Source organism: Cavia porcellus, unplaced genomic scaffold (genome assembly GCF_034190915.1).
Source record: "Cavia porcellus strain 051 isolate PalLab524CR breed Dunkin Hartley unplaced genomic scaffold, mCavPor4.1 scaffold_15, whole genome shotgun sequence".
NCBI lineage: Eukaryota > Metazoa > Chordata > Mammalia > Rodentia > Caviidae > Cavia > Cavia porcellus.
The window spans coordinates 53,916,611-53,931,331 of NW_026947498.1; the positions used below are offsets into that span (position 1 = coordinate 53,916,611).

General features: G+C 39.1%; 1 pseudogene; it reads left to right on the forward strand.

The window, feature by feature from the left end:
* The first annotated feature begins 5,330 nt into the window (after positions 1–5,330).
* On the forward strand, positions 5,331–14,425 carry LOC100727493 (small ribosomal subunit protein eS24-like; annotated as a pseudogene).
* Positions 14,426–14,721: the final 296 nt, after the last annotated feature.

Consider the following 14,721-nt stretch of genomic DNA (forward strand, 5'->3'; position numbering starts at 1 on the left):
TACTCTGGTTAAATAAAGCCTTTAAGTACAAAGAACTGCTAAAATTCCATGGTAGTCCTGGCGAGTAGAAAGCACTATCCTGTGGTAGACACCAGGCCGGAGAATGTGGGGTGGCTTTGGAGAAGCCTCGGCTCAGGCCGGCTGGGAGCAGGGCAGCCCACAAAGGGGCCCAGTGAGACAGGGGGGAGGTGACACACCCCAAGTCTCGCGCAGTACAGTGCAGGCTCCAGACGCTCATTCATTATGCAGAAGAGGAATACAGAAGCAGTTTGTAAACAGACTTGAGGGAAAGAAAGATTAGAAACAGAGAAACATGATCAGGAAACATGTTTAATCAGAGAAGTAGACATATGTGAAATATTTAGACATTTTTGGAATTGTTCTTAAAGCATTCATGTCTTTAGAAAGAAAATATAAGTGATTCAAAGTTTTGTTAACTATCTAAGCTGTTTCTTGGCACCTGCAACTGTATGCTAAATAAGGCCATACATTTGAAAGAAATTGTATTTCTCTTCTTTTCCTCCTTTTATGCAACTCTGGAGATTTAACCTAGGTCTTATGTGGGCTGTATCACTAAACTATATTGCTAGTTCAGGAATTACATTTCTAGATTGAGATAGTTTTCCTTTCTCTTTGTTCACCTTTGTGCTTTTGTAGGCAGAAAATGCTTAACAGAATGATATTTAGAGTCTATCATACTTGAATAACAACTGTTTTGTAAATCTCAGTACTGTTACATATGCTTCATACTATAGGAAATTTTCATCTAAATCAAATACCCTAGTGAGGAAAGCCAGGCAAGACAAGTGAACAATCCATCATGTAGAGAGAACCAGCATGCAAAGCCCATACATTAGACACAAAGTGGAACACCTACAAGATCTTACAAGCCTGTGGCGTTAGAGAGAGGTAGAAAGAGAATAGATTTGGTATCAGGCTCAAGTCTTCATTCCAATCAAGGATTGGCATTGCCAACCCTGGGCTAGTTTGGGTTTTTCATTTTCAACTTTCTCTTCTATAAGGAGCTAAAATATGTGGGCCGAGTACTTCTGCAGCCTGCTTCTTTTGGTCCCAGTATAGAAAACTTTATATTTGTCTCAGTGAAACCTCATTTTGGTAGCAATTTTCAAATATGTGAAAGGTTACTGTACTTGTGGAGGGATTAGACATGGTCTGTGTGGCCCGGGGTGAGTGGCAAGACAGATATGGGCAATAGAAAGATTGATAAAGGGTCAATATGAGAAAGTCATTTTCTAACTTTCAGGACAAAAATAGAATACATCCTTGGCGTCAGGAGAGGTGATTTCATGTCACCAGAGGTGATCAGTCACAGGCTGGAGACAACTGGAGAGGGACACATTTGAGAGAATGCAAGCATCGGATGATACCTTTGCCCGACACAAAGTGGAATTTAAAACGGCACTGAATACAATCTCATCCACATGCCATGAAAGCTAATGAGAAGATTTCAATTTAGGCAGCTTTCACTGCAGTGAGCTGATAGTGCATCTGAAACATTTTTTCTTACTCTTTTCTGAGACATTTCTATTTTAAATAACTCGATATATATTTTACTGGGTGTAAATACATGTAAGGCCTCCTTTCTGAAGGAAGGGATTTCAGTGGAAAGTTATTTAGCCCTTTAGTGCCAAAGGTAAGATTGAGAATACTAAATAATTTTAAAATAAATTTGTATTGACCTCTAGGAATGGATAGATAGGTGCATAATGGGAGTGACTGATAGATATAGACACATATTTATTTATCTATGTGTGTACAGATAAGAATAAGTACAAATATCTTTGTTCATTCATTTATTTTTAGAGCTCTCAAACATTTAGCTATCATAGGAACTAAACTATAAGGAAAATTGAATGTTTTTTATTTGTTAATCCATTGTACTATAAAAGGTATAGCAAAAAGTATCAATTGTAGATAATGTAAGCTATCAAACTAACTCAAATCAGCTTTTTCCATGTGCCTTTTATCATCCTCATAAGGGCTCACCAGTGAGGCAGTCGCTTTTGGAATAACTGCAGAAAATAATGTATTCAATTCAAGCTGAGTATTTGATGAAGTGAAAGCATTTGTTACTTTGTCATAATTATATATATGTGTGTGTGTGTGTGTGTGTGTGTGTGTGTGTGTGTGTGTCAGTATCCAGAATGTCTCAGGTTGGTCTCATATTTATGATCCTCCTGCCTCAGCCTCTTGAGTGCTGGGAATTACAGGCATGTACTACCTCACCAGCTTTTTTTTAAATATATGTTTTTAGGACAAAGTCTCATGCTACTCAGACTGGCCTTGAATTGGCAGAAGATCCTCCTGCCTCCCCCTCCCAGGTAGCTGCAATTACGGGTCTGTGTCACACTGAGCCTAACAAATTAAGTTCTCTTACAGACAACCTTTTGGGATGTTTACTCCAGTGGAATTTATGTCCATGTCCATGAAGTCTCAGATTCACCTATTTGATCTTAAAAGCTCTCAGTAGAGGCAGAACTTCCTACATGTGAAGCATTCGACTAGCCCTCCTTATCACATAGGCTGCGTCCCCCAGAGACAGCCACATCCATCTAGTGTGACCTCAGCCAGCTTCCCTGACTGGCTTTCTTCAGAGAAGTACGTTTGAGATGTAAGAGGCAGCTCTGCTATAAATGGGTGTTTTATGTGAGTTTCTGTTCCAGCGATTTCTTTTTTTTAATGCCTCTGAAATACTACCCTAGTGACTCCAAATCTTGGATGCATATTTTAATGTCTGAAAGTTTTGACAAATATGAGTTCAGAGACTGAGAGCAGTAGTTCGCAGAGCTCAGCCTGGAAAGTAAAACAAACAGGGCCAAGGATCTTCCCAGAGTGATGATTCAGAAGACCTGGTAGAGTGCCTGACATTTTGTGTTTCTAACAAGTTCTCAACAAACACTGAAGTTCCCGGTATCAGTGAGATTTTATGTTGCTGGAGAAAATACTTGACATCCACCACTTAAAGGAGGGAAGGTTTGATTTGGCTCAAAGTTTCAGTCTGTGGTCAGCTGGCTTCAAGATAGGTGTGTCATGGCAGGTTGGACATGGGAGAAAAAAGCTGCCCCCTTCCTGGTGGCTGGGCAACAGGACACACAGAAGATGAATCTTCCAAAGTCACACCCCAGGGATCCTCTCCAAACAGCATGATCAGCTATGCACATCAGTGGGGTAACTCCCTGGAAGTGGAGGAACCCCAAGATCCAGCGCTCTCTTCAAGAATCTTTTCAAGCAGTCATTATGAAATAAAGTTTGACCATCACATAGTCAAGGACCACACTTTGAGAAACGCAGACTTACCAAATCTGAAGCTTACATGTCTCCCAATAATTATGAGGAAGTTGTTCCAGAACTGCCTACTCTCCTGGGACATCAAAATCTGTGGATGTTTCAGTGCCTCATATAAAATGACATAATATTTCCACAGAACTTACACATGTGCTCTAAATCCTTTCCCAGTTAATATAAGTACAGTGTGAATGCTTGTCCTATTGTCGTTTAGGGAATAATGACAAAAATTTAAAATTGTTTCATATTCATTATAGATGCAATTAAAAATATTTACAATCTGGATGTAGAAGTGATGGGTGTGGAGGGATGCCTGTAATTGGTCTTACAGGGAATCTGGGCATTTATAGTTTAAAAAGTACTCCAGGTGATCCTAATGTGCAATTAGGACAGGAAATGACTACTAAATCTGATGGACTTCATTCTTTAAAATATGTATCTGTATTTTTATATTAAGGCTAGGTAATGTGAGAAATCTTATCTGAACCCAAAGGCAGCAAAACACCAACCACTGCCTGCTTAGTTACCTAATTTTAAATGCCTGTATTGACTTGAGTGTCACCTCAACAATAACTCAAGTTATTAGCACCTATAGTGCTTATAAGACAATGACTATCTCCTTAAAATAATTCTTACTGACTACTTAAAAAGTAGCAAATAGGCTCATTGAACTCACCATTATGTTTTGATTTGTTCTACTCAGACCTCATTTAGATACTAATGCTCACAGTGTTCAACAAACATGGAGATGCTAACCAAACAAATGTACTATTGATTATAACATGGAGGAATACAAAGCCTTCCAGACAAAATGGCCCGTTTTAAATTAATATCATCCTGCAAGAGCTTATAAAACTTTGATTCAAAATTAGACCATACACTGTTATCTTGTATCACACAAGATCAATTATGATAGAGTAAACACAACAATTTGCACAACTTTTAAAATTAATAAGCCACTGAAATAAAGTATGGGGTAGATGTCTTTAAAGGCCCATAGGTGCATTGCTTCTTCTGTAACCCTGTGTCAGAGTTTACCTTTGGGGATTACAAAAGGCTCCAGTGGACGTAATACTAGGGAAGAAAATTCACCTTTTTTCTCGGTGCTGGGGATAGAACCCAGAGTCTTAGGCATGCCAGGCACACATTCTACTACTGAATCAGGCCTAGATCGTTTTTATCAGCGTGCTGGGAGTTCTGGTTAGCACATAATCTTCCCTGCCAGGAATCATCACAACTCCAGGGTGACTAATTTATGATTTCATACAATAGATGTGCACTCTGAATGGAGTTAGATATGATTGAGATGATATGATGGAGTTAGAATGGAGACAGATATGATTAGAATTGTGAACAAGGAAAATCTTTGAAAAATAAGTGGCATTCAAATTTTCGGCATTGTTGTTGTTTTTGACGGAGGGCCTCACTGAGTAGCCCTTGCTGGCCTTGAGCTCACTGTGTAGCCCAGACTAGCCTCAAACTCATGGCAATCCTGCCTCAGCCTCCTGAGTGCTGGGATTAGAGGCATGCATCACCACACTTTGAAAATGGCATCTATTTTGAAAAAACAAATACATAATGTGAATAGATACTTCCTCATGAAAGCTTTCTAGCTACCTGAAACTGCAGATGGATTTTGGCGAAGGTAACAGCTAATGCTTGCAGTACTTTTCAGTGTTCAAAGCATTTCAGCAAGTGTTACTCATAGGATCCAAGCTTCATTTAAGACAGCATCATTTTAAGAAATCATCCTTAGAAAGTAGAAAACGCTTTTCTTGCTTTTATTCAATGTAATTTTTCCATGAACAGAGTATGTTTGGTAGCAGCCGAAGCCCAAGTGGAGGGGAGCCACAAGCAGCGGGGATTAATAGAAGAGGAGGAAGGGCGAGGGGCAGAGCTGTTGGCCGCCGACGTGTGAGTGAAAGTCTCTTGCCTTGGCAGCTTCCTGGGATGCTCAGCTCCAGCCCTGGGTGAATCCAGAGGCTTCGCAGGACAGAGCTCAACAAATACAGAATTAGGGCAGAATGCCCACATCATCATCCAAAAAGGAGTCTACAGCCAGAGAGGTGACACTGGGCACAAGGAGATTCGAGATGAAGGATGACATAGATAGAAGCAGTCAAGACACAGAAAGCACAAAATGAAACAGAACAGACAAAACAAGAAGACTGAGAAAAGGAAAGAGCATAGAAAAGGGCATCTCAGACAGAGGAGCCCTCGGCACCCAGCAGCAGGTGGCCAGGCCCGATGTGACCGTCTCTGCGGCTCCCTGCATCCCTTCCTCCTGTGACATGTCCAACAACATACCCAACAGCTTTCTCAGGATGGAGGAAGCAGCATCACACTATCAAGCTTAAGCTTTCCCAGGCTTTTGCCTTGATTTGATGAGTGAGACCGTGGTTGGGTAACAGTTTCTTTTAAGTAGGCAATGGCTCCATTCTTTAATGTTTTCTTATATCAGAATAATGGACCATCAACTTAGGTTATTCTTATTTATTCATTTATTTTTAGGAGAAAAAAACATGGAAAAGAAAAACAAAAATTAAAAGACATAAACAAGCAACAACAGTAAACCCAAAACAGTAACAGTATAAGTTTTCAAAACAAGATGATAGGAATTTAGCAATGGTTGCATAGTGCATATTGTTACCTTCAAGTGGGTTGCTTGGATTATGAGATATAGACATGTAAAATTGATTTAACCATATGAGTATTAACTGTTCTTTTACAAGAACTAACACAATTAGAGTACAGTTATGAAAGCTATTATACACACACACACACACACACACACACACACATTTATGTCTTTTTTCTCTCCCTTCTTTTCTCTTTCCCCACCCCAGTTGCTTTTCCCCTTTGAGCACAACATTTATTGTAGATTTTGAATCATATGTGCTCTTACACAACATTTGAATCATATGTGCCCCTTACACAACATTTATTGTAGATTTTGAATCATATGTGCTCTTCAGTTTCTTATACTAGGGAGACAACATGGTATTTACACATGTGAGTTTGATTTATTTCACTTATGAGTATGGTGTCATGTCACCTCCATTTACTTATATAAGCCTCGATGCAATCTTTCTTTTTAGCTGAGTAATACTCCATTGTATAAAAATACCACATCTTTTCTATCCATTCCTCAATTGATGGGCACTTGGATTGTTGCCTAGATTTGGCTATTACAAATTGTGCTGCTATAAACATGAGTACACATATATCAATGTGGTATGATGTTTTCAATCCTTCTGGGAAAATGCCCAGAAGCAGGATAGTTGGGTCAAATGGAACCTCCTGATCCTACTTTTTGAGGAATCTCCACACTGATCTTACTGTGGCATTAGTCTATACTCCCACCAGCAGTGCAGAAGAGTTCCCTTTTCCCCAAAGCCTCTCCGCTTTTCTTATTTGTTGATTTCTTGATCTTGGCCTTTCTTTCTGGAGGGAGATGAAACCTCAGTGCTGTTTCAATTTGCATTTCTCGAGTGACCAATGGTGCTGAAAATTTTTTGTATATTTATTTACTATTTGTGTTTCTTTATCTGAGGAGTCTGTATTCATCTCAGATGCTGATTTTTGGATTGGGTCTTTGAATTTTGGAGGCCTGATTTTTAAAAATTCTTTATATATTCTATATAGAAGTCCTATGTCTGAGGCACAGTTGGCTAAGATATTTTCCCAGTTCATCGGTTTTCTTTTCACTCTGTTGGAGAGTTCTTTTAAAATGCAAAAAATTTTAATAAGATGAGGTCCCAGTTGTTGATTCTGGGGAGCATTTCTCATGCAGTTTGATTTTTGTTCACGGACTCTCTGCCTACTCCTGTGTTGTCAAGATTTCTACGTACTTTGTCTTTCAGAAGACTTAGTGTTTCTGTTTTAATATTTAGATCTTTGATTCATTTTGACTTTAGTTTAGTGAATGGTGATAGGCATGGGTCTGGTTTTAATTTTCAGCATATGAAAAGCCAGTTTTACCAGCACGATTTATTAAAGAGGCTATCTTTCTACCAGTGAACATTTTTGGTCCCTATTTCAAAGATGAAATGACTGAATGTGTTTGTAGTTGTGGCTGTATCTTCTAATCTATTCCATTTATCTTCAGGTCTGTTTTTATTGCAATACCATGCTGATTATATCACAGTAGCTTTGTAGTATAATTTCAAGTCAGGGATTGTGATACCTCCTGCCTAACCTGTGTTGCCCAGAATTGCCTTTGCAATTCTAAGTCTCTTCTAGTTTGAGATGACTTTTAGGAATGATTTCTCTCGATCTGTGAGGTATGCAAATTTTTATTGGAACTGCATTAAATCTGTATAACAATTTTGAGAGAATAACCATTTTCACAATGTTTGTTCTTCCTGTCTATGAACAAGGAGTATCTTTCCATTTTCTGAAATTCTTTTTAATTGCTTTTTTCAGAGTACTATAATTTTTAGTGTATAGGTCTTTTACTTCATTTGTTAGATTGATTCCTAAGTATTTCATTTTTTTTGGATGGTATAATGAAGGGTGTTGTTTCCCTTATTTCTCTCTCAGTGAGTCTTTTTGTTTTTGTACAGAAACGTTATTGATTTTTGAGTGTTGACCTTGTGTCCAGCTACATTACTGAATTTGGTTATTACATCTAGAAGGAGTTACATCTTTCGGAGTTTTGGGAGTCTTCTGTGGACAGTATCATATAATAATGCAAATAATGATAATTTAATTTCTGCCTTTCCTATCATTATGCCTTTCATTTCTCTTTCTTGTCTAATTGCTCTGGGTAATACTTCAGAATGATATTGAATAGTAGTGGTGATAATGATCATTCTTGTCTTGTTACTGATTTTAGGTTGAAAGTTTTCAGTTTTTGTCCATTTAATAAGATGTTGGCTGTTGATTTATCATATATAGCTTTTATCAGATTGAAGTAAAGACCATGTATTGTGATTTTCTGTGGGTTTTTTTTTTTTATCATGAATGAGTGTTGGATTTTGTCAAAAGTTTTTTTCTGCATATATTGAGATGATCATGTGATTCTTATCTTTGGTTCTGTTGACACAGTGTATTACATTTATTGATTTGCATATGTTGAACTAGCCCTACATTCCTAGGATGAACCATTTGATCATGGTGTACAATCTTCTTGATGATTTGTTGCATTCTATTTGCCAGTATTTTATTAAGGATTTTTGCATCTGTATTCATTAGGGAGACTGGCCTGTAGTTCTCTTTTTTGGTTGGGCCTTCCTCTGGTTTTGATATTAGCATAATAATTATTTCCAGGAATGAGTTAGAGAGACTTGATTCCCTTTCAATTTCATTGAAAAGTTTGAGGAGTGTTGGCATTAAGTCTTCCCTAAATTTCTTGTAGAAGTCAGGAGTGAATCCACCAGGACCTGGGCTTTTCTTTGTTGGGAAACTTCTAATTACATATTCAATGTCATTAGCTGTAATTGGATTATTCAGAAGCTTTATATCTACTTGATTCAGCTTTGGTAACTCATATGTTTCTAGGAATCTGTCCATTTCTTCCGTGTTATTGAATCTATGAGAGTAAAGGTTTTTGAGGTAGGTACTGATGATTTTCTGTATTTCCACAAAGTCTGTAGTGATTTCATCCTTTTCATTCCTTATTGCATGAATTTCAGTTTTTTCTTTCCTCTTTTTGATAATATTGGCTAGGAGTTTATCAATTTTATTTATTCTTTCAAAGATCCAACTCTTCAATTCATTAATTCTTTGTATTATTTTCTTAGTTTCAATTGCATTAATTTCTGTTCTGATCTTTATAATTTCCTTCCTTCTTTTGGCTTTGGGCTTAACTTGCTCTTCTTTTTCTAAATGTTTGAGGTGCAGCATTAGATTGTTTATTTGTGTTCATTTCATTTTCCTGATGTGGGAGTTTAGTGCTCCAAATTTCCCTCTGAGAACTGATTGCATTGCATCCTACAGGTTCTGATAAGTTGTATTTGCATTTTCATTTACTTGTAAATGATATTGTTTACTTTCTTCTTTAATTTGTTCTGTGGCTTATTGGTTGGTTAGGAGAGTGTTATTTAATTTCCATGTATTTATGGGTTCTTGTGTGTTTTATTGTCATTAATTTCCAATTTTATTGTACTATGGTCAGATAATATGCATAGGGTTATTTCAATTTCTTTGCACTTACATAAGCATGTTCTATGAGCTAGTATATATGATCTATTTTAGACAATGACCCATGTGCAGCTGAGAAGAGTGTGTATTCTGATGTCATTGTGTGGAACAGTCTGTATGAGGTCTATTTGTTCACAAATTTGATTAAGTTCAGTTATTTCTTCGCTGATTTGTCATTTCGTTGATCTGTTTCTTTGTGACAACATGGTGTTAAGGTCCCCCAATATAAGTGTATTATTGCTTATTTGATTTTTCATGTTTATTAAGATTTGTCTTACATAGTTGGGCCTTCCCATATTTGGTGCCTCTCTATATTTATGATTATAATCTCTTCCTCTCAGGTTTTCCCCTAACAAGTATGTAGTTACCTTTTTTTGTATCTCTTTTGATCATTCTTGGTTTGGAGTTCACATTGTCTGCAAACAGAATAGTTAGCCCTAATTTTATCTGGTTTCCTATTGCATGGAGTATTGTTTTCCATCCTTTAACTTTTAGTCTATGGATTTCCTTTTGAGTATTTCTTATACACAGTATATTGTTGGATTTTATATTTTAATCCACTCTGCCTGCCTGTTTTTTTTTATTGGTGAGTTGAGACCATTTACATTGATGGATATAACTGGTATGTACTGACTCATCCTGTCATGTTACCTTTCTGTTGTTGGTTTTCTACTTTTTCTGTTTAATTGTTTGTACTGTTTAGTGGTTTCCTAACCACTGTTGTTCTTGAATTGTAGCCATCTTTATCTCTTTCTAAAGTATCTTTCAGTACTCTTTGTAGTGTTGGTTTGGTGGTCATGAATTTCTTCAGTTGCTCTTTATCATGGAAGTATCCTATTTCTTTATCAGTTTTGAAAGATAGTTTTGTAGGATACATCAATGTGGTTTGAAAGTTGTTTTCTTTCAGGATTTGAAATACTTCACTCTAATATCTCCTTGACTTGAAGGCTTGTGTTAAGAAGTCTGCTGTGATTCTGATAGGCTTTCCTTTGTAGGTGATCTGTTTCTTTTCTCTGACACATTTTAGTATTCTGTTCTTGTGCTGAATTTCTGAGATCCTAATTATTATATGTCTGGGTGAAGATTTATTTTGGCTATGGCTAATTGGGACTCAATATACCTCCCTCATTTGTATATCAGATTCTTTTCCCATGTTTGGAAAATTTTCTGCTATTATTTCTGTAAATAGTTTGTCATTTGTGTTGACCCCTGCTTTTTTGTTGACACCTATCAACCTTATATTGTTTCTCTTTGCATCATCTTGCAGCTGTTAAATTGTTGTTTTCTGATTCCTTGATATTTTAAAGAAATCTTTCCTTTATGATCATAAGCTTCCATCCTGTTTTCAAGGTTTGAGAGTGTATCTTCAGCTTCATTCAAGTGGTTCTGCTAGCTTTCAATGGAATTTTTAATTTCCTGAATATCTCTTTGAATCTATTTCATGTATTCTAGTTGTTTTATATTGTTCATTTAAGATTTCCATCATTTTCTTATGTTCCTCTATTTTTTATCCAGATCTTCTTTAGATACACTCTACATTTCTTTCAATGTTTTTCATTTTTTCTTACCTGTGAGATTATTTCTGATTTGATTTCCTCTCTAGCTTCATGGAGCTGTTTCTTTACTTCAGTTGCTACCATTTCAGAAAGTTCAGTTGTGTAGTTTCTAATGTCTTCCATTTCAGTGTCTCCTGGGTTTGTTCTTGGTAGGTTGGAGATCTCAGATTGTGTGTTGCTCTTTCATTTTCCTCTGGGACCCATGTGGCTAGGCAGGCACCCTCCTGATTACACTGGAATGCTGCACGAGACAGCGTTTTGATCCACTGAAATCCACATGCCTAGCCAGGGCACACCCCCAAACTATGGCAACAAAGCCTTGCTCTGTGATGGACAGAGCTCAAAATCTTCAGGACCTGTTGGTTAGGCTGGTCACTCTCTGATGGATGACGATGCAACTCTAGGCTGGGCAGAGCTTGCTGTTTCAGTGACCTGTGAGGCTGGCTGGGTGTTCTTTGAATCGGGTTGCACCACGATGCTGGGCCAGGCAGATCTTGGATCTTCTGTGCAGCTAGCAGGGATGCACCCCAGGAGTGTCACACTGCTGGGGTCTTGCATCTAGATGGAAGGAGTTCAGAACCTCTGGATCGTGTGATTAGCCTGGACGCACCTCTGGAATATGGCGCCAGGACCCAGGTTATTTTTATATACTTAAATTATATCAACTCAAAAAATTAGGAAATCTTTTCCCCCATAGTTTTTATGTAATAAGAAGACAACCCAGGTTGATTTATATCCTTTCCTGCTGCTTTAGAAAATAATAAAAAGAGCCTATGTAGTCCTGAAAGCACATTTTTAATCCTTTTCATTACTAAACCAGGAAGGGTGTCACTTCTCTTCTTTGAAGATGTACAGTAATGAGTCCCAGGAATGACTCCTTATCATCCATCCTTTCCTGTGCTCTAAGAGGTTTACCAACCCTGACCTGTGCCAGGTGTCTCAGCTCCAAGCTCCTCCTGCAAAAATAAAAGTCTGACACTGATTCCTCTTTGCAAGACCTATCCCTTCCCCCATTTGAGAGAGTCACACTTGTTATCTATGTTGTCACAGATGCTGATTCAACAAATGCATATTCAGTTGTGCCCTCCCCTTCATCTCACACAGCAGCAGGAGTGGAGCTGGGATGAAGGTTGCATTTAGACTTTTGTGCTGCAAAGCCTTTGCAGGGATCTTAAAGAGCCCACTAGATATATGGGTATCTGTGTCTCTGTGACAGTTATGTTTTGATAAAGAAGTATCTGGTGAATAGCTGGCTTTTCTTGACCCACAGGCTGGCTGTTTCCCTGCAGCTGTATTCTCAGTGTGGGCAGAGCCTGAGCAGTCTCTTTAAGACTGTGCTTATGAGAATACACTCTGGAGATTCTGAACACAGACCAACATCGTGTTACCAGCTGATCTCAGCCTGCTGCAGATAGCAAGCCTGAGAAGTAGCAAGTGGGAATTAAGAGGACCTGGTGGGAATGAGGAGTGCCAATTCTGGGCTTACCCATGGACCTGCCACTGTGTGGAACAGGTGCTAGGAGTGGAGCTGGATGCCGTAGAGGGTTTGGGGAGTGAGGTGGGGAAGAGGGCCAGCAGGAAGGGCTCAGGCACGGGGTCCAAGGCCCAGGCAAGTCTCAGCCAGAGTCTGGAACTGCAAACTGAAGCAGCAGGGCATCCTTATGGATGAGCTGGACCCACCAACAGGGATTCAGACAGGTCCTTCAGGGGCAAGTGGGTGCAGCACTTGGGACCAGCTTCTAGGGAGTAGGGACTGTGCAGGCATGCAGGGCACTGAGCTTGATCAAACAGTTACTGGTTGCCAGCTAGAAATTCTTAGTAATTCTTTAACAAGGGTTTTGGAATTTTTCATTTTTCACTGGGCCTGTCCTGTAAAACAGGGCTTGAGGGAGAGAAGGAATGGCAATATTTCTCAGAGTCAGGGCAGGACTTCACCCTACTCTACGACCTCCACCATCCTTACTCTGCTTGATGACTCCGCTCCCTGAGATTCTGGTATTTATTGTGTGCTTGTGGTTTGAATGTGCGCTCCTCAGTTCATGTGTTGGAAATCTAAGCCCCAAAGCTTAAGTTGCAATGTGGGACCCTTCAGAGGAGGTTAGCTATAAGGGGTTTGATCTTGTGCATGGCTTAACACCATTGTCTCAGGAGTAAGTGCAAGATGACAAACTAAGTCTGCCCACTTCCCTTTTCGTCTTACCCATGATCCTTTCTGCCATGGAATGTTGCAGCACAAAGTCCCTACCAGGAGTAGCCTTGATCTAGGGCTTTCAGCTTCCAGAGCCATGAGCCAAATACATTTACATTCCTCTAAATTAACCTGTTTGTGATATTCTGTAATATAAGCATAACACAGAAGAAGACATGATCTGTCTCCCCTTTTCCCATAAGAGGCAACAATTTGGCCTATCTGATTTATTCTAGCTGCTACAAAAGTGCTTGACACATTGTGTGCTAAATGAATGACTCCATCCAGACCTGGGGAAGGCAGGGTCCTTGGATTCCCAGAGGAATCACTAGACCCATAGGGATGTGTGCAGGCTTGGAAGAAATTCAGTTCTCTGAGCAAGGCTCAGAGACTGGACCAGGAGAGGAGTTCTGTGTCCTGAGCCTTGTGTCTCAGGAGAGATTTGCAGCAAGGGCAAGATTGGTTTTTACGCTGCATGTGTAAATCCTCCTTCAAGCTGTCTGGGATCTGGGAGACAGGAAGCAGGCTGCAGGTGGGAGAATCTGAGGCAGGTGAAGACAGCTTAAATAAGATTGGAGGTTGATGACAAACAAAGAATTTAATTACCTAAGGGCAATGTCCAAATTGGCAAATGGTTCACCATTCTAAGTTGGCCTGTGTCCCAAAGGTTTAACTGAAATGAAAAAGTACTGAATTGTTCTCACCAAGGCAGTGAGGAAGCAACTTCAAAATTTCACAAAAGCTTTTTCTTTTTCTCCCCTTGCTGTGTGACGATCTTCAGTCATCATAAATGACGCAGTAACCAAGCAGACCAGGAAGTTCGTGACCAGCCAACTGTTTCAAGGGAAATAAGTAGGCATTGATGTCTTTCACCCCAGGGAAGCAACAATACCTAACACAAAAACAAGGAAAAACTCTCCAAAATATACAAGACCACACCAGATGTTATTTTGTATTTGTATTTAGAATCCATTTTTGGTGGTGGCAAGACAACTGGTTTTGGCATTATTTGTGATTCCTTGGATTATGCAAAGAAAAATGAACCCAAACACAGGCTTGCAAAATATGGCTTGTATGAGAAGAAAAAAGACCTCAAAAAAACAGTGAAAAGAACACAAGAGCAGAATGCAGAACTCAAGGGACTGCAAAGGCCAATGTTAGGGCTGTAAAAAGCCAAAAGGGTGAAGCTTCTGCAATGCTTGTCTGCCGTGACTTTGCAAATTTTTCATGAAAAGATTAATAAAAATAAAAATTTCCATGTGGAAACCCCCCCCCCACACACACACACACATCCACTGACTGTAATTGCCTGTGGGACTAAATTTAACACCCCACTAATGAGGGCACCTTGCAATGTTTAGGATTGCCGTAAACTAGCTTTTGTCAATGTATTTCTCATTATCTGTAAGTGCCCCATGCCCGTGAGGCCCTGCACCCATGACTGCAAACTTTTGAAAGGTTGACCTGACCCTTGGATTGTCTCAGACCCAGGGGTGACAGCACTGGTCCTTTTGAATCATTTGCAAA